Source organism: Talpa occidentalis, unplaced genomic scaffold (genome assembly GCF_014898055.3).
Source record: "Talpa occidentalis isolate TD23 unplaced genomic scaffold, MPIMG_talOcc4v2.1 talOcc4.14, whole genome shotgun sequence".
Lineage (NCBI taxonomy): Eukaryota > Metazoa > Chordata > Mammalia > Eulipotyphla > Talpidae > Talpa > Talpa occidentalis.
Window position 1 is genome coordinate 73276742 of NW_023601433.1, and position 25997 is coordinate 73302738.

General features: G+C 46.8%; 2 long non-coding RNA genes across 7 annotated transcripts; one reads left to right on the top strand and one right to left on the bottom strand.

Moving 5' to 3' along the window:
* The first annotated feature begins 1887 nt into the window (after positions 1–1887).
* On the top strand, positions 1888–19119 carry LOC119244797 (uncharacterized). 4 transcript variants are annotated; one of them, XR_008551855.1, is made up of 4 exons: positions 1888–2029; positions 2754–2965; positions 18178–18323; positions 18761–19119. It is a non-coding gene; the product is annotated as an uncharacterized LOC119244797 (long non-coding RNA). The 4 variants fall into 4 exon arrangements; XR_005125138.2 differs by lacking the exon at positions 18178–18323 and having other exon boundaries at positions 1892–2029; XR_005125137.2 differs by lacking the exons at positions 18178–18323; positions 18761–19119 and adding an exon at positions 9073–9478 and having other exon boundaries at positions 1892–2029.
* Positions 12014–21157, bottom strand: LOC119244798 (uncharacterized). 3 transcript variants are annotated; one of them, XR_008551854.1, is made up of 6 exons: positions 21017–21157; positions 19414–19594; positions 19055–19172; positions 16764–16972; positions 14276–14402; positions 12014–12529 (listed from the first exon to the last, which is right to left on the bottom strand). It is a non-coding gene; the product is annotated as an uncharacterized LOC119244798 (long non-coding RNA). The 3 variants fall into 3 exon arrangements; XR_005125140.2 differs by adding an exon at positions 20733–20939 and having other exon boundaries at positions 12014–14402; XR_008551853.1 differs by having other exon boundaries at positions 12014–14402.
* Positions 21158–25997: the final 4840 nt, after the last annotated feature.

A 25997-nucleotide genomic window follows, 5' to 3' on the forward strand; every position in this document is an offset into this window, starting at 1 on the left:
TCTGCCCCAGCCTTCCATTCAGATTTTCTGCACGTTTCCACAGCACTGGGAATTAATTTCTCCCCTCTAAGGAGGAGGAGGGGTGCTGGGAGGGGGGTGCGGGGAGGAGACATGAGGGGCAGAGCCACCCAGGCCTGCGAAGGTTTGAGGTGACCTTCCAGGAGGAAGCTGGGATGAGGTTGACAAGAGCTGCGCGGCTCATTTGGGGCCTGTGCGATTTGATTATTCATGAGTTTTTGCGCACAGAAAGAAATCATTTTGTTGCGTGACTCCTCACCGTTTCTTGTGGAAGCTATTTTTATTTATCTATTAATGTCTTGTTAGATTTTTTTTTTTTTTTGGTGGTGTGTGCGGGTTTGCCACTTGGGGTGTTGAGCCAGACGTGTGAGGGTCTGAGATGTGCCGATGATGAGGCCAGTTTTCTCAAAGGCATCCCTCCCTTTTCCCTTGGAAAAATAACAAAAATGGTGGTGGGGGTAGGGTTGAGACTATTCGCTGGTTTGATTCATGCCTCTGTTTCCCACTAGCAATGAGCAGGTTACCTTTGGGTAGAATAGTTGTTTTCTGCAGTTCTGTTTTGAAATTCAACACAATGAAATGGGAAACATGCTTTGTATAAGAAGAGTCAGAAAAAAAGGTTGTGGGAGGAAGTAGGGCTTGAGAAAGGATATAGATGACCTTCCAGGACTTTCCAAAATCAGACCCTGATGGGAAGGCAAGGTAGTCCGGGGAGGACTCTCAACTGGTAGAAACAGGTCACCCTTCTTCATAATAATCTCCAGTGTCCTTCACTGCATAATGAGGATCACTTAGGGATGGAAAATTTTGTCCTGGAATCCCAGAGATAAATGGAATTCTTTTTATGCAGCCACTAGCCCTAGCTTGGCAAGTCCATGGCCTGCATACCACTGCTGCCTAACCCAGTGCCCAGGGCAGACATTGTTAATTAATCCCAGAACACACAACCTAGTGCAGTCATCAAAGTCATGCACTAAGGCAGCCACTGTCATGCAGTCAGAGTTGCTACTGGGAATGGAGCCATCAGGACTCTTACCAGCACTCCTAGATATGGGAGAGGGGTAGATCTTTAAGAGGAAAAGACCAAATGCCAAAATTTATGAAGTCAAAACATGGCTCTAAAAAGTCATGAGTTCTAGATTAGGGAGATAAAAGTCTCAACCCCATCAATACAATTGGTAGCTATGTGATCTCAAGTAAGTCTCTCCAGGGCTGGGACCTCAGTTTTGACATCTAGGAAATGAGTATAAATGCTAATTCGTTCAACAGCAGGGAGATCCAACAAGATGCAGCACACTTCACACAGAGCTCTGTCACATGCGAGCTCCTTCAACCTGCCTCACACTTTCAAACTCTAGACTTCTTTTGCACATGTTGTTCCTTTTAGCCTGGAAAATCCCTTCTCCCTTGCAAACACCTTCGTTGTCTGAATTCACTTCCCCTCTGGAGCCTTCCAAAGCCCTCTCAAGTCCCGGTTGGATAAATTACTTCCTACCCACTCACTTCTTCCCTCTACCAGATTTTTATATTTGCTGCCTAATTTCAGAAGTGAATGGTCAATTTAATTTGCTCTCTTCCTCTTTTTTACTAGATTGGAGGTCAGGGGATGGGTTGGGAGATTTTATCACCTCTTGGTCCCCAGTAGTCAGCATAGAGATTGACACATGGAAGGTTTGTTGAATGTAGGAAAGATTGATTTTATCCGTGTCTATGAACAAATCTGGACCCTCTCTAGGCTCGATGTTTGACATTCAACCCAAGCTTAGACTTAGAGGTGACAAGCATGTGTGTAATGGGGTTCTAGAACCCTGGGGACATGATTAGGGCATACCACCCCATCAGCCTCCTCTTTGGCTCTATCACCAGCTCTTGACCTCACAAAGGTGCTGCTGGGGAAGAAAATGGAGACAATATGACACAGGAGAATTACAGACCAGTGAGGTCTAGGGCCTGTAGCAGGAGGGGAAACCAGGTGGGCTGGAAATACAACAGCTGCTACTGATGATCCCAGGTAAAAACCCTCTGGTTTTATATAGGCTGAACTATATCCCCCCAAAATATGAAGTCCAATCCTCTGGAACCCATAACTGTTACCTTGTATGCAAATGTGTAAATGTTATTTTGTTTAAATAAAAAGATTTTTGCAGCTGTGATTGAATTAAGGGTCTTGTGATGGGGAGATGGCTCTGTATTAGTTGGGTGACCTTTATGCAAGAGTCAGGGGAGACTACATGCACAGAAGCAGAGGGACCATGGAGGCAGAGGCTGGAGTGATGCAGCCACAAACCAAGGGATTCCAGCAGCCACCAAGAACTGAAAGAGGCAAGAACAATCCTCCCTGACAGCCTCTTCAGGCAATGCCGACTGCCAACACCTTGATTTTGGTTCAGTGATACTAATTTCAGATTTCTGGCCTCCAGAATTGTAAATTAAAACATTTATGTTATTTTAGTCCTCCGAGTTTGTGGTCATTTTGTATAGTAGCCACAGGAAAATTTTTGAAAATAGGATGAAAATAGGGTGATGACAGAGGAAATGGGAAGGGAACCTTGCTCGTCTGGAGAATAACTCCTTTCTCCCCAAGATGCACAGAGCCTCCCACCCTGACACATCCCTTCCCCACAGCTTCCTCATCTCCCAGGCCACTCCTCCCATACAGATGCTCCTTAAAGTGGCACATAGGTGCAGTCATCTTACTTCCCCACCATCTCCCCTTTTTCCCTCTGTCCTTCCAGCCACCAGACTCAGTTAAGGAGAGACTGTCCCTGCAGCCCCAAGGTCTGCTCAGGCTTCACATGTGGCCAAAACAAATGCCCTCAGCAGAAGGAGGATGAGGCAGACCAAGCAGGAACCAGCATGATGAGAAAAGAACTAAGATCCAGCAGCTGGGGTTCAAGAGCTTGGATATAACTGGCAGAGGCTTGGCACAGACAGGACTCAACAGATGGTGAGCACAGTCTTCCCCGTGGAACCTGGAAGGGCCTGAGATGATGAGGGGTGAAGCACAGAAGTGACCGGTTCTCACCCAGGGTATTAGTCCTGGGTGTCACACAATTCACATTCAATTGGCATTTACTGGCATCACATATGACCAGCCCTGATTGGGACACCATGGGGTAATTCCAGGTATCCCTGTAATTAAACTGATCCTTTAAAAAAAATTAATGTAATAGATTTAAAAAATAGACATATAATTTAATTATAGTAAAGTGCATCTATATGAAAAGAACAACTCAGTTAAGTTTTGTGTGTGCCTACCTACCACTCAGGTCTAGATGGAGCCTACATCCAAGGCCTGGGTAGCTCCTCCCACCTATTGTGTCCCTTCTTGTTAATACCTGCCTCAATGTAACCACAATCCTCACTTCCATCTCATCTATCTCATTTCTGAGCCTCATGTGAGTAGATCTATCCAGCATTTATTCCATGGCATCAAAATTCACTTAATGCTACATCTTCTCATGTTGTTTCATGGACTATGAGTTTTCCTTTTTCCTCACTGACTAATATTCCACTTGCCATTGCTCTATTGATGGACACTTGAATTGTTTAAGAAATGCCATGAAATTCTATCTTGTGTCTTTGAAAGTAACAAGCATTCCTTTCTATGGTTCATATATCCAGGGCTGGAATTGCTGGACTAATCCCTAACCTGGGGATCCAAATTCCTTCCTTAATCAGACATAGAGAAGGATAGTAACCATATAATTCCCAATAACTCCTATCGTCCTATATATAAATATAATAAACAAGGTTAAATCAGGCATTGTTACTCAGAGTATAAAACTAGGGCATATTAAGGATCACAGAGCAAATATATGCAACCTTAGTTTTGGGTTTCTGTCTTTAGACTCCAAGACCAGTTTCTTTCAAGTATCCCAGGTTGTTTTTTTCCCCAGATTTGGCACTTTCTTTCCTCTTGTATCCTGCTTTTGATCTTGTGTACTAGGTGATCATTTGAGCAGATGACCAACTATTTCTGGTTTTCTTCCCTTCCAGAGCATGTAGAGTTGTATTTCTATCCCTGTGTTGGGGTAGAGACTTGTGAAGAATCCCGGTCAATGAATTGGGAGCAGCATTGATTCTGGGTGGATTTAATAACCAATACAAGACCCTTTATCACTCACTTGTCCCTTTGGCACTCTGACCAGCAACTTCTGAGAAGGTGACCAAGGTTACCCAATGGGTGACCAAGGTGACCAGGCTAGCAAAATTACTGCATTGAGTAGAATTTCTTTCCAAATTGAGATGAACATGCTGCATGAGCAAGAAACAAGTTTCTGCTGTATCAAGACTTTGAAATTTGGGGACTGCTGTTACTGTAATGTAACATCTTCTATCCTGACTGATACATACAAGATTCATGCTTCCCCTGAATTCCAGATGAAGTGACCAATACTGGGTGTGCTGTGCTATTGAGAACTTCTTCAGCTGTGCTTCTTGTGAACAAGTAGGAACCAAACCACCATGGGAAATTGGAAAAAGAGGGCCTAAAGTTCTGATTCCCAATGCCAATAACTGCTAAATACACCTGACAATTTAAGTTTAAAATTGATTACAATTTTAAAAAATAAAAATTCCCCTTCTACTTTACACTAATCACTATTCAGTTCTCAGTGGTCACATGAAGTTAGTACTTTTCATGCTACCATATTGGACACCAGTAATGTGGAAAATTTCCATTGCTGCAGAAAAGTTCTCTTGGAGAGCACTGGTCTAGCATCTTAGAAACTGAACCAAGAAACCCTGTGCCAAGGAACAATAGACTCTTAGAAAGAAAGGATACATCATCTTCAGATGCTGGCATCTTTGCTGTATGGACCCCCAAGATCTTCTTGGCCATGAAATGGAACAGTGCAACAAACAGCGCTTCTCCTATCAGCTTGAAGGGACAAATACCACTGTCAAACCAAGGTCACCTACAGGAGGGACTTGGGCATCACAGGAAAATCCAAACCTGGATAAAGAGGGAAGCAAGTAACCAAGTATCTCACCTTTGGGTCCACCAGGGCCAACATATGTGGCCATCCAAGATCATAGTGCTTAGAGCTGGTCAGGATGCCTTACACAAGCTTTGGATGAGCAATTCAGGAGGAAGAGAAGTTTCTCACACAAGTGGAACATGAATGAGGGCAAGGGCAAGTTCATTAAAAGAGGTGCCTGCAGCTACCCAATCACTAGTGGCCTCAAGAGAATCACTCCACTACCGTGCACCTCAATTGCCTCATCTATAAAATGGCAAGAATAGCTTATATTTATAGAACTTTTATTCTTCCTGGGTGACTTGCCAAGGATGTCATATGCTTTATCTCCTTTTTATCCGCACAATGAGCTCAGGAAGCAGGTTCTAAAATTACTTTTCTCTGTGTCTCTCTCCCCACCCCCCGTCCTTGTTTTGAATGATTGGCCCTGTCTCCCCAAGTTGAATGCGAGCTGCTAGAAGGCAGCTCATCCCTTAATCCAGAGCACCTGGTAGAGAGCAGATAACACCAGACAGTTTCTTCTTCTCACCTTTGGGGTGAAAGTGAGACACACTGAAGGTGAGTCTGAGGGAGGTGTCAACATTCTCCTCCCAACACAGACATCTTTACTTCCCAGTATTTCCAATTCGTTTCTTCCTCAGGGAACATGGGGAGATTTCTTGAAGTTGGGCATGGTCACACAGGCAGATGGAAAGAGTGTCACTTCTGGCAGGAGAAATTAAGAGCCGGCACGTTATTCTCTGCTTTCTTTGCCCAGTGCAGGAATGTGTGTTGGGAGGTGCTATAATATTGAAGCTTTCTGGGCTGGTGCCTTGCTGTGCAAAAGATAGTTGCCCCAGAGGGTCATTCAAACTCACCATGAACTTTGTGCGCACAAGAAATAAGCATTTCCTTTGTTAGGTCACTAAGTGAGGGGGGTTATTTTGTTACTACACCATAACCTGACCAATCCTATCTAAAATAACCAACTTTAAGTCTCACCCATCCTTCAAGAAGCCCACGGTGCTCCTGCCCAACACACCGCATCTCTGGTGTGGAGTGGCTGATGGTTGTGGCAGATGGAGGCCGCAGGTGGTCTGGGCTGGGCCAGTTAGTGACTCCTACACAGCCTAGCTCACTGGGAAGGATACTGGTTCTCTTGATCTCCTTAGAGGCAGCTGCTTTAAGGTAAGCCCTTGCACATCGAAAGTTCCTGAGACAAGCACTGTTGTTTGACATTTTTCCATGTATCAATACTTTATGTGGATAGTCAAGATGTTTCCCAGAGACCATGTCTATTTTTGAAGCTATCTCCCCACTCCTAGGGAATGAAGGGAGTTGAAAGTTTTCTCCTTGGCAAAGTGTCTGGGTTATGTGGTGGTTCTGTCCCAGCATTCCCCCTGTCCCAGAAGGCCCTGATTTCTGTGTGGGGATGCATAGGCTTTCATGAGTAGGGACAGGTTCATGTGACTTAGGAGAAGCCTATCAGCCTGGCCCCCTCCCTCCGAGGGGAGATTGGTTCAGAGGTAGACACGGGAACTGAGCTATCCAACAGAGTGAGTCTCAGTGCTTTCGGGACAATGCCAGATACTCCCTGTTCTCCTTGCTGGGTAGGAAGAAAAAAACATGCTATTAGGAGACCTGCAAAGAACTGGCAGCAATCAGATTTATAATTAAGCTGACGCTGGTGAGATACAGATGGGAGAAAATAGTGCTGTCCTAGGGAGTGACTTCATTGAGCTGCTGGATCAAGCTTTACCTGTTAGCTGAAACCTCTAACTTTTGTGTTACATGAACTCAGGACCCTTCATTTTTAAGCTCACAGTATAAATGTTCCTAACTGGCATACCACATAGAAATCAGGGCATTAGACCTTCTGTCAATCCCCTGTCCCCTAGTATCCTAAAGTTTAAGACTCCAGAGCCATGAGGTGATCCTGTGTGAGGCCTGGAAAGGTGAGAGATATGTTCAAGTTCACCCAAAAAACCCCTAGAAGTTCCTGACTCCTGACTCTCTACCCAGAAGGGAACCAGGTTGGTTGCTGGATCTGCACACATGTTCTGAGAGAAAGAGAGAGCAGCCCCTTTTTCAGGAGGAAGTACTGGTTGTCTGTAGCATAAATTCGTGTAAATTTATTTAGAGTAACTCTGCATGGTATGGGCAGCTATAAACAAAGTGAGGAGGAAAATTCATCTTAGTCCTATCATTTTGCCTCTGATAGGGTGCTCTTCAAGATGTCTGTGAAACTCTCACTATCCTTTTTTCCCTCCAATTGGTCCTTAAGTTCCAGCTGATAATACTTAAAAATCCATCCCATATCTAGAATCAGCCCCTTTCTCTCCACCCTGCACCAGAACCTAGGTTCTAGCTCATTTGCTCTCCAGGGAGTTGTAACTCTACCCTGGCCCAGGCTCCCTGTCTCCAAATGTGCTCTCTGCATGGCAGAGCTTCCTAAGGTGCCAACTGAATGTGCCAGATTTTTAATTTTTATTTTTTTAAGATTTAATTATTTATGCATACAAGAACTGGGGTATAGGCCAGAGGTATGGGGATGAGGGGTGAGAGGACTCACCAGAGACAGAGTGGGGAGTAGAACAGGCGGATCTACTGAAATACACTGCTGAGGGGAGTAGTGGGTGAGACAGGAGAGGTCTGCTGCACCATGTGGGTAGCTCCCTGGCCAGGGATTGAACTCATGCTGCAGTGGCTGCTGATAGCTTTGTAGTGCTGAAACTTAACCCCTTGTGCCACCAGGGAGGCTCTTGGGCCAGGTTTTTTATTAAGCCCTTCCAATGATTGCCTGTCATTCCCAGAGTGAAACCCATTTTCTACAGCCTAATACATGAGGGCTTTGAGGTCTACTTGAACAGATTTAACACCTCCACTCTGCCAGTCCCCTAGCTCTCCTACTCCAGCTGCACACCCTCCTCTTTTGTCGAATCTCTGATTGCATCCTCAGGCTACAGGACTTTGGGTACACTGCTGCCACCACTGCACATTCTGTTTCCCTCTGGCACCCAAAAAAACTTCCCTCTCCTGTAAACCCAGGTCAGAATTTGTGTCTTCTGTATAATTGCTCTTTCTTCCATTGTCCCTTTTATTAATGCAATAATCACAATAATAGTAAGAGCATTTATAAAGTACTCACTGTGGCCCAGCCCTATGCTAAGCACCTCATTTGGCTACCTCTTAAAACTCTCCCAACATCTCTGTCAGACAGGTGTCATTGCTATTACTACTCCCTCCTCCCACTTCATTGACAAGAAAACCAAGACTTGTTTGCTCATGGTTTCTTTCTTTTTTTTTTTTTCAAAGATTTATTTTTATTTATTTATACTAGCACTGGGTACAGTCAGAAGCGTGGGAGGGTGAGAGAATTCACCAGAGCCAGAGCAGGGAACAGAGCAGGCAGAAGGACCGAAGTACACTGCTGAGGGGAGCAGCGGGCGGCAGGAGAGGTCTGGTGCCATGTGGGACCCTCCTCCGGTGGCCGGGGAGCAGCCGGAGATCGAACCAGCGCTGCAGAGTCCGCGGGCAGCTTCGCAACCCAGTGCTCAACCGCTGCGCCACTGGGGAGGCCCTGCTCATGGTTTCTCAACTAGAGAAAGCAGGCCAACCAAATCCCATGCCCCAATCTATTCCACCACTCCTCATGTATACTACACAAATGATCGATTTAAGAAGTACTTGTTTGTCAACTTCATCTAATCAAGGATTTTGTGAGGCCCATTTCAGTGTGTTAGTCATCTTTATAAGCCTAGAACTCAGTTTGAAAGCGTGTACTGATAAGCATACATTGGATGGAGGGATGGATGGGTGGGTGGATGGATGGGCAGGTGGATAGATGGAGTGATGAGTGGATGGATGGATGCGTCATTAGGTGGATGGGTAGGTAGCTGGGTAGGTAGCTGGGTAGATGAATGAAGGGATGGGCAGTGGGGAGCATGGAAGAAAGGGTGTGCGAATGGTTCAAAGCATGGCGGGATCATTGGATGGGTGGTTCGAAGAATGGATAAGCAGGTAAATGGTCAGAAAGGTAAAACAACAAACCCCAGTAAACTCCATAGTCAATTCCAATATTTCCTTGATCCAGGTGCTTCATTATTCACTTATGGGAATAATCCAGGGACTGCAGCGCCACTCTGGCCGAGCTGGCTTCTCCCCTTGCTCCACCTGCACCCCTGCTCACGGCAGAGGAAGGAACACACAGCTTTGGAAAAGTTGTCCTAGCAGCTCCCCTCCAGGCAGTGGCTGGGCCTAGCACACTGGGTGTTTGCATACACTGGAGCGCTGGATTCCCTGAAGGTGGAACTGAAGCAAGGGAGTCGGGCCTGGCATTGCTGACTCCCACCCGGGGAAGCCGGCGCCCCACGCCACGCAGCGCTCCGCAGCCCTGCCCAACCACCGTTGTCTGCTTTCTAAATAAACCCTGAGACGGAGCCGTGTGGGGTTATAAATCAGCCGGAAATCAAATGCTAACATGTAAATAAATTGCAAATCAGCTGAGAAATTGGTTTCATTTTGAGACGATAAAGCACATTTCTCCTGCGCTGATTTTGTAAGGCGCCCCTTAAGAATTGTAATATTTCTGTGTGGTAATGATAAACATTAGTGAGTTGCTTTAGAAATGAAAAAATAGACAGCCTCTGGGGATTTGAAAAACATATGCACTTCAAATTTGAAAATCCAATTTAACTGTCCATTATAAGGAGAATAAAAAGGTAAGGATAGGATAATTTTGCAGTTACACAGCATTTGACTAAATCTGATTCCGCGATGACAGGCACACTTTAAAAGCTACAAGTCTGAATGCGAGGAGACAGCAAATCATTTATTTATGATTGTAATCTAGCTCCTGTCTAACAAGTTAGCAACTGCGAGGCTTGCTCCCTGGCTGCGGACGGCGTGTGTACACTTGTCAGTGAGCACTCTTAAAAACACTTCTTGTGGAATTTCTGGGTTTGGGAGGAAAAAAAAAATAATAAAAGAGAGAGAAGACAAAAGAGATAATCCTTGTCCAATTTACCAAACAGGCAGGTGCCTAAATTGTGAAAGTTTTGGAAGAAACATCTTTTTTTTCTCCTTAATTTTTATTGAAAGCAACTATGGAAAATGTGTGTGCGTGTGTGTGCAAGCATGTAGGCACACCTACATGCTCATGCGCTTAAAGAAGGCGCTGAACACACAGGCACCCTTGACCGGAAGAGACTGTCTACAGCTGGAAAAGTTCATGTTGCAAACTTCAGCAGTCGGTTTTCCTGAGGAATGTTGGCTCGTCTTCAGTCTGTTGTCAGCCTCTCCCTGGTGACGTCCTTCTGCCCTCACCCCCGTACCTATGGGAGTCCTGCTACTGCAGTTAACTTGCAAGCTTGTTTTCTCAAAATATGCCAGGGTTTCCACAGAAACATACTTGGAAAGCGCTGGAAGCCTGATATAGAGGAGGAGGTCAGAGAGACTAAAGCAAACACCGCCTTGAGGCCTCCACACAATGGCTCCCGAAATCCCGGCGCCACCACAAAATAGAGTCATCAGCCATATGTGGCTCTTTCCCAGGCTGAGCACTGGGCTGGGCCACTGACATGCCTGAGGCCTGGGAAGCCCAAAGCACTGTGAGAGAACTCCAATTTCGTGCCCGTTTCACAGATGGAGACACTGAGGCACGTGTGTAGAAGACTTTAAATTCATCCTTCACCCCTGTCTTATTTGTAACCACATTTATTTATTTATTTATTTAGTCAAGCAAATATCGAGCACCTAGTTTATGCCAGATGCCACTCTAGGTGGTAGCAAGACAGTGTGGGGAACAGACAACATCCTGCCCTTGCAGACCTCAGAGTGAGCAGAGGAAAATAAGAAAAGACAAAAGATATGATAGAGTTCCAATTAATAAATGCTACGAAGGAAAGCAAATTGGAGATACTTGTAAGTATGATTAGGTGAAGGATGATGGCTCTAGAGAAGGGGTTAGGAAGGGATCTCCATGGAGGTGGGTGTTCCCAGGAGACTTAATGACCAGAAAGGCAGGTGCAGATCCCTGGGCAGGAAGGGCATTAGGGTAAAGGAAAGAGCAAGAGCCCTGAGGTGGGGATAGGCTCAGTTTCTTCAAGAAATAGAGTGCAGGGGCCTCCCTGGTGGTGCAAGGGGTAAGGCGTCAGCACTATGAAGCTGTCCACAGCTACTACAGCACAAGTTTGATCTCCAGCCAGGGAGCTACACACATAGTGCAGCAGACTTCTCCTACCTTTGTCCGCTGCTCCCCTCAGCAGTGTATTTCAGTCAGTCTGCTTGTTCCGCTCCCCACTCTGTCTCCTCTCACCCCCGCACCTCTGGCCTGTACCCCAGCTCTTGTATGCATAAATAATTAAACCTTAAAAAAAAAAGAAATAGAGTCCAGGACACTCCAGGGGACAAGGTGGTGGGGTGCTATGGAAGCCACTAGAGAGTTTCAAGCCAAGGAATAGAAGGATCTGATTTGGACTTTATAATCTGCCCCTGCAGGAGACTTGCACCAGGCATTGAGTCAAATGGTACCCATAATCAGTGTAATAGATTGTTCTGAGTAATATCAGAGTGTGGCAGACCCAGCTCCCATCACCAAAGTTGAATTTTCTCTTCTGTGTCTGGCCCAAGGCACCCAATTCAGCGCTGTGGAATGATGGCAGGGTTTATTCCACTCTTCTGAAGGTAAACTCATATTTACCAAGATGACATTCAATCACTGAATAGGAGAGGGAGGGAGCTGGAAAAGGCAAGTTACTTCTTGTCCTTGCAAATGAGTACACATGGAAGAAAAACTCCAGTGGGTAGGTAGAGACTGAGGGTTACCTGCAGGCTCCATGTTGCAGGCATGTGATTTCTTTCAAGGGGCCCAACAATTAAAACCAGATATGGAAATATCCCTTGCAAGTGTCTTTCAGAAAGCAGAAGGACTTTCAAGCAGGACCTCCTCTGGAAGCATTCAAAAATCACTAAAAACATGGTCATGCCAGAAATCGTGATTATTCCAACTATTATTTGCAACAGTAATAATAAAACCAAGATTTATTGAAGCCCCTGCTTTGTGGCAGGCCCTGAACCAGGGCTCTACTGACAGCATCTATAATTATTACAACAGCCTTCTTGCGTTGCTGTTTTTATTATCCTGAATTCAAAGCTCATAAACGGAGTTCAGCAAGGTTGGGAACCGGTTAAAGATCACACAGGCCCCCAACAGTGGACTCGGGGTGCAAACACAGCCTCCCGGCTCCCAACCTCCTTTCTTTCCATGATGCTTGCTCACGTCCCTCCTCCTGACAAGGCCCCCAGCTTTTGACACCTTCAAAGATGCATTGCTATAAATATATGTACAGTTGTTGAGAACATCTGGCAGCCCATCATACAACAAAATCTCTCTCTCTCAGGTTGTTGTTGTTGTAAATATCAGTTAGTGACCCATTCGAATCTGTAGGATCTGGTTGTGATTTTAGCTGTGCTGGTCTCTGCTTGTCACCCAGGAAGTTTACGCGAGATTTGATCAGAATTTCACGAAACCAGGCAGGGCTTGTGTGGAGCTGTCAGATGAAATAATTTGTCAGTGATGATTGTGTGAATTCGTAAATATTTATGAATTCACAAGTTATAAATGTGCAGCTTTCGGGAGGGTGGAATTCGATGCTCACCAAGTCACAGATTACAATGAATATTTACAGAAACCCCAATCTGCTAATATTAGTTCTTTGTGCTTACGAAAATGCTTTTCTTGGGATTGTAACCCTTTCAGGATAAAGTGTCTAAGGGAAAAAAAGAATGGCTAAAGGGGTCACCCCCCATAAAGATCATACAATCATGATACAAGGCGCTTATAGAAAGTTCATGATTCTCCCCCATGTCCACGTACCATGATGTCTCTCGCCAACCATTCTAAAGCTGTTCGTAGAATCGGTTTTGAGCTGAATTGAATTGAAAAAGCTAAAGATGGCAGGTGGTCAAAAGACCAATTTTTTTTTTCTTTTGATGAGTTGAGTGACCTGACTCTTTGGGTGCCTTGAGCAAGTTCTGGATCCCTAGGAATCTGCTTCTACAAAGGGTAGCCGTCTGCAGATTTAGTCACAGGCATAATCACCTTGAAGACACTTCCGATAAACACCATTGTCAGGAAAGTACTGAGTCTGAATCCTGTTCTCCCTTTGTTAAAAAATATTAATAAGCCTTGGGGAGGTTTTAAAGACAAAGTAACGGCAAGTTGAGACTTTCTCCTTGATGAAGTCAGGAGAAAATGAAAGCAAAATCAAATGGTAGGAGATTTTTTCTGTTCATGATAGGCTGCACGCACAGCATAGTGGGTAGGATGGAGACCCCGGGACAGCTACTTGTGGTTCACCAGCTATGTATGACCTTGACTAAGGACTTAACTCTCTGTGCCTCAGTTACTACATCTGTGAAATGGGGAGCATAGCAGTACCTTCTTTGAAGATTTGTTCCCACCAGATGAAATGAGCTAATGTCTGGAAAGCACCAGAACTGGCAGATGATAATTGTCCTCTCTGTGTTTGTTGAACCAGTATAACAATGGGAACTTAAATTCATCCGGAGTCCTGTGTCAAGCCTGATGAGGAAGCAAGAAGAGCCAGGGAGGCTTCAGCCTTGCCTGTGTAATCTCATTGAATGGGGATGACCCTGGCCAGTCTCTTCCATCATCTGGAAGGAGGACTCAGAAGAAAGAGTCTAGATGATCTCAAGGAACCTCTATGTTTAGGGTCTGCCAGAAGCCTACGGCCAGAGGCCGGATGGTGACACCCTTCCACTTACAGTGCACAGTAGGACTGTTCAGGAAACTTCCTAGAATAGGACTCGCAGGGAGTTGCCGACTCACATCCCACCTCCAGCTTTTTAACTCCCCCGTTGTACCTGCAAACTCTAGCTCAATGCTCTGCTCTTGGGGAGACAGCACTGAAGAAACAAAGACTTAATCATGGCCTGTAATGAAACTTTCCAAAAGACAGCTGTGGTTTTGTGGACAACCAGCTATTTTCCAAACTGAAATTTTCCTGTATCTCCAAATGATGTTGTTCTGCATCCTTTGGACAGTTATAGGACCTTGAGCCTCAGTCTCCCCATTCACGAAATGGGGGAAATACATATTGGTATCTAGCATTCTTCTCCTATGGATAAAACTAGGGCCCATTTGTCTCCTGCAAGCGCTGTGCTGCTGAGCAGCCATCTTTCCCACACGCACAGCCTGCACACATGGTAGGCGTGCCTGACACTCCATTGAGGGAACGTAAACACCCACAGGGCTCTGTCTCAGAGCCGAGCACCTCTGGAGAAGATCTATCCAAAGGCATCGCGGGGAGGGGAGAAACATCAAGATCGACTCCTTCCAGGAGCAAGGGCTGGAGCATCCAGGGGAAGATAGGAACAGGCATAAACTGACCATCTTTTGTCCTACAAAAATATAAAGAAAGATTATTATTAATTAAATCACCTCTGAAATACTTAGCATGCTTTCTTTTTCCCTTGCCATTCAACTCTCCTCATTTCTTGGTTATGATTGCCCTCATTTTATAGACAGAGAAACTGAGGCACAAGGTCCCTCCCAGGTTAAGAAAAAGCAAAGCCACCCAGATCCTGCAAGACTAACGGCCCATGACCGTGCACCCACCTGGACTCTTTCTACCTCCTTCCTGATACATACTATGCCAGGCAAACTCCCAAGCAGTTTATAGGTACTGTCTTATTTTATCTTTAGACTCCTAGGAGGTGGGTACTTTCATTCCCTTTAGTTAGTGCAAGTGGCAGCTGAGGTTCAGAGATATTAATTAAGTAACAAAAGGACACACAATAGGAAAGTGAGGAAGCAGGATTCAAACTAGCAGACTGAATCTGGTCCCTGTGCTCCTGAGACAACATTAGCAGCGAGTGTAGCCAGAGCCGTAACTCGTCAAAGGTGGGAGCTGCTCTGCCATCACACCTGCATCCAGCACACGCCTGGTAGAGAGCACGTACTTCACAAATATTTGTCAAAGGAACTTTTAGAAAATGCACCAGTCTCTTGATCCTTAAAAATCTCAACTTATAAACAGATATGTCAGGGAGCAATTATTCACATTACTCAAGATGTCTTCATTTTATAAAAAGGATTTACATCAGAGTTCCTTTAAATAGCAAGTCCCCCAGTGCATTTAAAAATACGATTCAATTTATAGCTCGGGATTACACACATGCTTTCAGAAGCCCTCACTTGAGTAAAGGAAGCCAGTATGAACGTCATTCATTCATCTAGGTTTTCAATAAGCAATTATTGAGCACCTGCTGAACACCAGGTACTGTGTTAAGGAGGTGGGGACTCAGAGGCAAACACTATGGCCCTAGTCTTCTGGGGACACCAAGTCCAGAGAGGCCTATTCTGGTAGGCTAGTCAAAGAAATAAACAGATGGATTTTCATATTTAGGAATGGAATGATGCTTAGAGAAAACAAAGAAAGGAGCTCACTCTCTCCTCTCCAGGTATGCTGGGTAAGAAGAGACTTTCCTGAAGAAGGGCCTTATGACCTGGGTCTTGTGAGATGAATAGGAGTTCACCACTTAGAAATTCTCCCATTTTGAAAAATTTTCAAGATTAAAATACTAAATAGATAGATATTTAATATTAATCAAATTCCACAAGTAGTAGCATTTCTAGGCAAGTGTGGTTATATTTCATATTCATGACACACCTGGAACTTTTGCAAATATGTCAGATATTTTCTATTGATTCTCAAAACAATATGGTCTTTTGCAAATATGTCAGATATTTTCTATTGATTCTCAAAACAATATGGTCAGATGAGAATGATCTGTATTTTATTTATTTTATTATTAGCTTATTTTTATTTTATTTAAAATTAAAGCATGCATACTACAAAAAATACACACAAGCAATACATCAATCATTATGATCTGTCATTCCCACTGCCAACATATCCAAAGTTAATAGCTCAACCTATCTATGTCTTTTGAGAATTTCCTTTTGTTTGCTTGGGAAAAAAAAATATTTTGCGGCTTCATGATTTGCAACCAGCTCTTTAGAAAATATGATACAACCCAGAGAGAATATCTGTCCATGTCTTTTGACAGTTTTCAACCACAAGGTTTTAAATGGCTTTCTGCTTCACTATTTATGTCTATGTTTTATCTAATCAGTCCCCTAGTATTGGGCAGCCAGTTTGTTTCCTAATATAATCAGTGCTGTGTTGAAAATGCTCATGGCCACATCTTTGCTGAGTATGTTCCTGTTTGCTCTCTCCCACTGGTCCACCCCACCAAGTAATGTCAGTGGAGAAAAGGACAGACAAATGGTAAGACTCTGAAGGCAGGAGGTGTGGTCCCCATTTTACAAGAGAAAAAACTAGTCTAAGCCTCAAGAGCTTAGTGAAGCCTTCTGCCCATCACTCACAAACTTTGACCCTCCTCAGGTCCACCTGCGCCTCCCAGGTGTTCTATCTTCAGAGGAAAACCAACCCTATCTCCCCAGGTATCCTATTGATTCTCAAAACAATATGGTCAGATGAGAATGGCCTGTAATTTTATTTATTTTATTATCTTATTTTTTATTTTATTTAAAAAGTAAAGCATGCACACTATAAACAAAATACACACGAGCAGAGAGGGAGGATTGGGCAGAGAGAAAAGGACACCTGAATTGATGAGGAGTGATAGTTTCCTTTCCATTCTGAGTCTGTTTAAGGGCCAGAGGAGGTAGAGAAAGCCTCATTTGTCCAAATGGAGGCAAGTTGTCCACTGAGCAGCCCCTTCCCCCCACCGCACCTGGAGTCTCCTGGCGATTGCAGGGTTGTCACCATTGGGCCCCTTGTCAGACTCAAAAGCTGCTCTGCTCAGGCGATCAGACAGAGCACTGCTCACCAGGCCTCTGCAGATGGGAGCTGGGAGGAGGCAGCTGACGGCAGAAGGCTCAGTCTCCAACAACACCTGAGGCAGTGGGGCCACACTCCCATCCTAGACTTCAGTTTTCTCATCTGTGGAACAAGGAACGGAAGCTAAGTGTGGTGCGCAGTGCCCCGGAAGTCTAGAGGTCTGGCTCTTAGGGATGAGTCCTAGCCCCAACTGGGAAATCTCAGGAAAGCAGCTTAACCTGTCTGAGCCTCTTGCACATCAGCAGAGACTTGAGTACCACCCCCCACCCCCATCCCAGATGAACACTGCTCCTGCTGCTGGGGGTGCAGAGGTGCCTTCAACAGCACAGATCCCTGCTCCCCAGGAGCTCCCGCCCCAGTTATGGAGAAGGACAATAAACAGCCAGCCACTGCACAAACGACAAGGCAAGGTCACTGTCAACAGAAGAAGTACTCAGAAGAACCAACACCCAGCAGGTGATGGGAAATGACTGGGGGCGGTGAGCATAGCTTTGGAGAGTGGTTTCCCTGAGGTCACGGTGTTTGAGCTGGAACTCTGATCCACGGCAGGGCATCCCAAGGGGATGGCCCGCCACAGATCCCCCTCCTGGAGACACAATGGAATCAACCTGGGAGCTTGCACCAGCTCACACAGGTCCAACAGGGGACATCTGATGTAATTGGTCTGGGACAGGCCCTAGGTATCATCAGCATTTTAAAATGTTCTCCAGGGCCTCCCCAGTGGCGCAGCGGTTGAGCGCTGGGTTGCGAAGTTGCCTGCAGCCTCTGCAGCACAGGTTCGATTCCTGGCTGCTCCCCAGCCACCGGAGGAGGGTCCCACATGTCGCGCAGACCTCTCCTGCCACACCCACTGCTCCCCTCAGCAGTGTACTTCGGTCCTTCTGCCTGCTCTGCTCCCTGCTCTGGCTCTGGTGAGTTTTCTCACCCTCCCGCGCTTCTGACTGTACACAGTGCTTGTATAAATAAATAAATCTTTTAAAATAAATAAATAAATAAAATGCTCTCCAGAAGGTTCTAATGTGCATCCAGGGGTTTCAGTTCGAGGACATTTCAGACAAGGGAAGAAGCAGATGCCAAGATGAGAGCTAAGGGAATGAGAACGACTTTGTCCTGTTTGGGAAGAGGAAGGACAGTGGCAGGGCTGATGCTCATGAGGCCAGGGAGAAGGGCTCAGTGTGAGGCCAGGTGAACAAGGAAGCTGAAGGAGAGATGGGATTTCATTTTCAGGCTGTCCCCAAGACCAGGGGACCTCAGTTGTCTTGTTAGTAAAACAGGGCTGGTAAGTGTCCGACCTGGGTGCCTTACAGAATCTCTGAGATCTGCCCCAGAGGAAACGAATGGAAGCAAATGCCCCTCTAGAGGCTCCCTTCTGCAGGGATCCAAAGACATCACCACTTTCTCGGTGTTCAAAGCGCAGTGGGACACTGAAGGCACTGACAAGTCCTGCAGGGAGGTGAGAAAACCTCATTGAATCTGTGCAAACTTGCTAAAGCGAGGTTGGCCCCCCCTCCCGGTGCAGCGGCAGCTAAGGGTATGTCCTGTAACCCAGAGGCCGCAAGGACCTTCCCTAACTGGTTTCCTTACCTTGCATCCCTCATACCCTGGACCATCACCCCTGGAGTTTTCTTCTTGCTAGTATGTGGCACTTGGTGACCTATCTTACTTGTTCATTTGTTTCCTATAGCCGATAGGCTCCTCACAGACAGGGGACATGGACTACCTGCCCACTGCGTGATTTCTGGCTCTTACCAATTATTTGCTGAATGAAGAAATGGAGGGGGTGGGAAAGAAAGGAGGGAGGAGGGAGCCATGCAAGGAGGGAGATCAGAGGAACTGAGTATTCTCAAACTCACTTGGTCACATAACTTTTTTTTTTCCTTTGCCTCACAGAGCTGTTTTAACACAAGGAGTGCAAGTTGGGGAAGATGAGCAAACCGTGGAGGACTGGTCCTGTTCCAAAGGGAGGTGTTTGCAGGGGGACAGGCAGCCACAGCCCACCCCCCACCCCCCCAGCTTTAGCTCTGGTCCATTTATTCATTTCCTTGTTTTTATTTTTTCAGCTTCTTACCTGCCCCTAGAGGTTGACACCCTGATTGCACATTCGCGCGGGACACCTCACGGGGCCCTGTCACCGTTCTGCACCCCAGCCTGGCCCAGAGTCTGCCATTGGCACCTCAAACCCACCAGAGCGTTTGCTCTCAGCCCGTCTGCCTCCTCCTGAGCTGCGGGTCCTCAGCGTCAGCAGAACAGCCGGGCTACGCTGCAGAGTCCGCAGTAGCGCCGCCTCGGAGGGGAACCGGATCTGAATGGAAACATATGGATCTGAGAGGTGTGGGAGTCTGTCTTTTTTTAAATTGCATCAAACCCTTCCCTTGCCTTGAGAGCTCTACATTTTTCAAAGCCGCTGAACGTGGTGCCAGGCTGCAGTTTGCCTTTCCCCGTTCACCTGCCTTCAGAGCGCCGAAAAATAATGAACCTCCCCCCGCACCTCCCTCCAGCCTGCAAAAGGCAGAAGGAAAACAAGCAGCCGCCTTCCTCCTAACCATTTAACATGTCTTGACGCCTTCTCTTCCCCCATAGAAGGAGCTGGCATTTTTTTTTTCATTCTTCTTTTTGCAAGAGGTGTTTGCAGTGTGCAGATCAAACCCCTTTATTCCCAGTTTCTTGTCGGTTCCTGTGTTCTGGAACTTAAGAATGCCACAGCGGGGAAGGCAAGGCTGGGCCCTAGGGAAGACAAGAGAGAGGCACTGGCTTGCCGATGAGGGGGTTTTCATTCATTCACTCATTCATTCATTCCCACAGCAGGCAAGGAACATTCACCCAGTGCCAGGAACTGTCTTCATTCATTCATTCATTCATTCACTGACTTCCTTCAATGTTCCTGGCATTATGCTGGCCAAGGACACATTTGCAAGTTTCAACGAAGCTGGCTTCAGAGAGATCACACTTCAGCTTGTGGATTTTTAGCAAGTGGAAAGCTAAATCAGAGAAGACCATCCAAAGGGAAGACTTCAAAGCATATAGATAAAAATTGGAGACAGGGGTGGGGGGGAGCAGAGTCAGGAGTTCCAGACAATTTTCACTCGGTCCCTACCAGGGTCCTGTACGAATGCATGGCTGTCCCCATTTTGCAGCATTTGCTGATGTGAGAACAGGCTCAGAGAAATGCAGAGACTGGGCCAAGCTCACACACAGGGAGGAGGGCCATGGGTCCCGTGGGGTCAAAAGTCCCAGGACTACAATATCACATTCATCTCACAGCAGGGTAGGGGGATACTGTGGAGGTCCCCAGCTTCCTCTCATTTTACTTGTAAGGATGTAATAATACAGTCCCCAGAAGAAGGATGGAGTAGGTTTTCTTACTATTCCTATTTTGTAAATGGAGGAGATCTAGGCTCAGAGAAGCTATAGATTTAGTTAAGGTCACACAGCCGTAAGGAAACTAATCTCTCCCTTTCTCTGGTGGGCCTGTGTGCGCGTGTACACACACACATACACACGTGCAAGCGCACTTTCTCTCAGCTGGGCCTCATTCCACCCACAGCAGCCTGAGGACACTTGGAATCCTGAGTGTGGCTTTTCCCGACAAAGCCAGCACTCAATTATTGGGAAGCACCTCCCCTAGCCCTTTCTGGATCCATTTGAGAAAAATAAATAAAGCTGAGCCTGACTCTCTGGTGATGAGATGACAGGGGCAGATGGAGAGGGAGGTCAGATAGCTCGGCAATGCCACTGGTGAGAACAGACAACATTCCCCAATGCTAATGGGGCGCCTTCAGTACCCCCACGCCAGCGGGGGAAGTGCTGGTAATTGAATCTGCATAAGAACCTGAACCTTGGCCATCCTTCCTGTCCATCTGACCTGATTACTGTTTTGTCCCAGCAGCCCGGGCCTCTGGTGTGGCTCCCATAAGATGAAGATGATGGGAATGGAAGAGACGCATATTTTAAAGTCACGCGGAGCCTCCCTCCTGAGATCTAGCTCCCCAGTGGAAAAAACATTCAATAGTTTTCAGGAAAGGCAGGCGCTGTCTCTGCCAGGTCAGCAAAGGACTTTGCATGTGCGTCTCTGTCGAAAAACCCAGATTATTCATTTCATCTTGGGCTGTACCCAACTGTCATCTTCCTTTCCCCCGAACCCTCTACCTGAGATGTTATTTTTGTTTTAAATGGAGATTATTATCCTTCAAACAGAAATATTGCCTCCAAATTTGAAGTAAGCAGATAATGAGGCCACGCTGGTAATTTCACACTGATGACAGGAGAAGCAGCTACCTGACTGACTGACAGTTGCCAGGAGAAAACAGAAGCCTCCGGAATCCCTCCCAGGTTGCCTGGGGGGAGGGGCCAGGAGGTGGAGGTGGGGCTCAGGCGGGGCTGGGAGCTGCTCCAAGGGGGGAGGGGAGGCCCGGTGCCCCTGTCGCCCCTGCCCGCGCTCTGTGGGGTCTTCACCATCTCATCAGACATTCGAGCTGACAACTGTGTGAAATTGAAATTGTGGAGTTGATTAAACGATGTATTTAAGGCTTCGTCAAAGGAAGAGGTGGGGATGGTAGTGAAGGGGGGAGATGGGGAGAGGGTGAGAAGGGAAAAGCGAGGGAATGAGAAAGAGATAGGGGGAATATCAAGAACTGGGAATCTCAAAGGAGAAGCAGGAAGAGGAGGAGGAAGGAAGTGGGAAGAGAAAGAACGTTTCAAGAAGAGATGAGGGCAGAGGGAGAAGGTCTGGAGAGAGTGGGGCCCAGCAAGGAGAGAGACAGAGCAAGACGCCCGGGGACTGGGGGAGGTGCAGGGGGGGCGCTCAGATGCGCTCCCTCAGGCCCCCCTGCCTTTCTCCCTGTAATGTGGGGAGGGTTTATCTCACCAGGAGCAGCCGGCTCAGTCACTGATCTAATCAAATTATTCAGCATTAAAAAACTGCCAAGACATTCCAGTACTTCAGCTTCCAGAGACCCAGCTGGGATCAAATGCTAATCAGCATCGCCACGATATTTATTCCCACTGTCAGGCTGCTGCGTGTTTGTTTTCCGAGGGCTGCATACTAAAGCAGAGGAACAAGATGGATTGGCCAGTGGCAAGGGGATGTGGAGCCAGGGGTGGTCAGGAGGCAGACAGACAGGTGGGCAGGAGAAAGAAGGGTCCAGGAGAGGCACCCACAGAGCTGCGAAATGGCCCCGAAATAGCCCCCTACTAGACACAGAGGAACAAGCCCGAATCCTTTTCTACGCCACCTTTGCTCCATCTCCACTCTCGGGAATCTCATGCCAGCACAGGTTGGCTGCCAGTTTGGACTCACAGAGAATAAGCTCGGGCTTGTGACCCCTGACAGGTAGCTTTCTCTGTTTGCAATTCTGTTCCCACCTCTGTCATACAGGGCTCTAAAACCCACACCGCCAGTTTGCTGTGAACCCTTGAAAGGGAGCCGTTAAAATAGCAGGATCTGGGCATACCAGGTAAAGGCAGGTCTAATTCGAAGCTGTGTGACTTGGCACATGTTCCTTAACCTGTCTGTGGCGCAGTTTCCTCCTCTATAGTCTAGCACCGGTCCCAGAGGCTTGCTTGTTGTGACATTTAAGCAGGTTATTCAGAAAGCACACAGGGAGCGCTCAATATACGTTAGGTGTAACCACTAGCTCTTAACATTATTGCAAGGATTGGTGTGAAATGATGGAGGTGAAATTCAGCAAAGGAACTGGAGCAGATGAGAGCTGATGATAATGGGAGCTCACCTGGAGGCAGGAGTCCTGTGCAGCCCGACAGTCATTGTTTTAAGGATGCCAGCCCCTCACCCTCCCAGGGGTCTCCCCCTGGCCCCAGCCCCGGCAGGGAGGACAGACTTCCCAGGAAGTTCATGGACCTGGGATTCCTTCTCCTCAGGCTAGCAGACAGGACATGCCCATATTCGCCCCTGAACTTGGCACCCCCTCCTGCGCTCCTGTGCCCCTGGCCCACTCCCTGAAGGTCACAGTGAGGGGGAAGACTAATTAATTTCCTTTGTTTTTCAGAGTTTCATTTTTTAAATTACAGCCTTCCCTCCTCTCTAATAAATACTCAACAATTAAAGCTTTTTTTCCCAAAGTGTGATTTCAACATTTCAATGTCCCTCCCCTCCTGTCACCTTCGCTGCCATAAACAGATTCGTAAAAACTGCTTTTGACGCCCCAGCTGCCATTAGCCACTTAAAATCCCGTAATTATCATCCTATCATGGGCCTGTTAACGAGCAGTAAAAATAAGGCCATTGAATATGGTAATTTATTCGTAAATTAGCCTAATGAGAATAGGTTTCAGACACTGTTTACTTGTGGGCTGCCTACGCCTGGCCAAGGCAGCAGCGACAGGAGAGATGTGTGTGCCTGGGAGGGTGGCCTGACCGGGGCAGTGAGCCCATGGGTGGCGAGGCCCCTCCCCAGGGCCCCGCACCCAGGACACAGGATCCTGTTCTCTTTATCAAGACAGTGCCAGGTTCCCATGGGTCATGGGACAGCTTCTCCGCCTCCAGCAGACTTGGCACTGTAAGACTGACTTTTCGTGAGCACTGGGCCTACGGTCAGGGTCACTGTGTTAGGAAGCTCTTACGAGCTGAGTGATGGCAGGTGGATTGCTGTGTCACTATCAGTGTTGTGGACTGTAAAATGGGGTCAATGTGTCAACTAGCGGAGTGGTTTTAAAAAATTAAGTGATAGGGCCTCCCCAGTGGCATAGGGGTTAAAGACACAATGCTATCAAGCTATTCCCAGCCACTACAGCATGGGTTTGATCCCCACCCAGGGAGCTAAACTTCTGTCTTGCCTGCTGCCCGCCTCAGCAGTGTATTTCAGTCAATCCACCTGTTTTATTCCATACTCTCTGGCGAATCCTCTCACTCCCCGCACCTCTGGTCTACACCCCAGTTCTTGTATGCATAAATAAATAAAAAATTAAGATATCTATATATATAAAACAGTACCTGGCACGTAGTAATGTAGTAGGGGCTTTATCCATATTGTTATGGTCATTATTACGCCAGGGCATTAGCAGATGAAAACTGACTTAGCCATCAAAGGTGCTCCTGCTCTAGTGGGTTGAACAGTGTCCCCTGAAAGTCAAGTTTACCTGGAACCTCAGAATGTGGTCTTTCCCAAAAATAGTTTCTTGCATTTGTAAGTAAGCTAAGATAAAGTCGTGCTTGATCCATGTGGCCCCTAAACCCAATGATCGGTAGCCTTATAAGAAGAGACAACACAGAGAAGTAGAAACCTGCACGAAGACAGAGGCAGAGACTGGCATGATGCAGCCATATGCCAGGGAGCATCCAGGCCACCAGAAGCTGAAAGAGGCGATTGAGGCGCCTCTGCTGGAGAAGGGAACCAGTTGAGGATGATGTCAAGAAAAGGTCCTGAATGCCTGGGAGGATAAAAGTGCTCTTTTCTGAGATTTGGCATTGTCCGGGATTTGGGTGGAGGAAGAGTCTGGAGCCGATGCCAAGTGCAGCTATTCAGGTTGTTGACTGCACCAAGGCCCAGCCTGTAACAGAAAGTCCAGCTCCTTGAGGGCAGGAACTCAGCACTCAGCCTGACATAGCATATCTTGTGCATGATTAATACTTGTCAAGCAAATATTCAATGGTGAGCCTGTGTAGGATATTTACAAAGAAACTTCACCGCTCACCAGGGAAACTTGCTGATCTGGTGTCAGTCTGGCTGGGGCCTATCCTACTTGCCAGAGTTCTAGGGTGATGGGGCAAGATGACAGGCCTCACAGGCAATGTTCTGTCTTTCACTGTCTTTCACTGGTGAGTGTGTGGACCGTGGAGCCTAGAGGAGAGCCCTACCAGGCTGGAGTCTCAGGAAGATCTTGCTGAGTACATGGGCTTTAGTCATATCTTCATTGCTCAGAAGGCATCACCTAGGAAGGAAAGAGAAGCTCCCCAACTCCTGGGTCAGGGTACAGCCAAACATCTGTGGCTCTACTGCACCTCCAGCATGTCTGAGGTGACCAAGCCTCGTGCAGGGCTGGTTTTCACTTGCAGCTGGGTTTGGGTTTTGACCCAGGAGCCGTGGTGTTCCTCTTGCAGAACAACAGGGCCCAGGGCCTCGAAGTGCTTACTGAGCCTGAGGCCAGCAAGTTGACTCATAGTTCTGAAGTCTCAGTTTATACATATGTAAAATGGGTAAAATGGCTTGCATCTCCTAATATTTGGCAGGGAATGAGATGAGCACATCAAGTGCACAGCATGGAGCAAGGTGATACAGCTAAGGGAAGCTGCTAATGTGACTCTGATATAAGTATTGTCCTTCTTAGAGATCTAGCTCCTCTCTGGGGTCTGGAACACTAGCAGCTTGGCCGGGTGTCCTGACTTCTCCATTTTATTACCCCTCTCTCCCTCCACCTTACGTGTGCTCCTAAACACCCCAACTAGAACTGACTTAAGACAGATTCCAAGTCTCCAGCCCGTAAGGAGCATACAGTAGTTCCCATGCTCTAGATGAGGAAGCTGAGGCTCAGATTGGTGAAGGGAGTTGCCGAAGGTTTTCTCAGCTCCTCAGTAAGAGACCACACTGCCTGAGTCAGCCCAGTGCCCCACTGTGCCTTTCAATCTGCTCTCAATGCTGCCCAGTTTCATCAGTCACCCCAAGGCCTTCCCAGGGCTCAATGTAGTGATTTCTGTACCTAATCCCATACCCAGACTATCGCCCAGCAGTCTCTAGGCTCCAGTAGCTGAACTGTGAGCTCTTTCTCCAAGCTGGAGCTAGTCCAGGTAAAGCATGGAAGAAGTACTGGATTCTAGTCCTGGCTCGGTTTCTGACCACTGCTGTACTTCAGGGAAGCCCCTTCCTTCTCTGGTCCTGATGTATAAAGGTAATGAACATAAATTATGAATCCTAGTATTATAAAGATTAAATAAAGAGAGTAGATGCCAAATAGGGATTTGTCAGCCACTCCCAGCACCTTGTTTGATGCATTAAGGATGGCAGAAAGCCACCAACTTGTCCATAAATTAATTAAACAAATGTTTATTGAACTGTTTTGTGTTAGATACAGGTGAGCTGAATGGACATAGTCTCTGCCTTGAGGTTCATAGTCTGGTGGGGAGATATACACTATTCTGTTAATTGCCAGGTAGTTGTTAAATTGTACCTGTGATA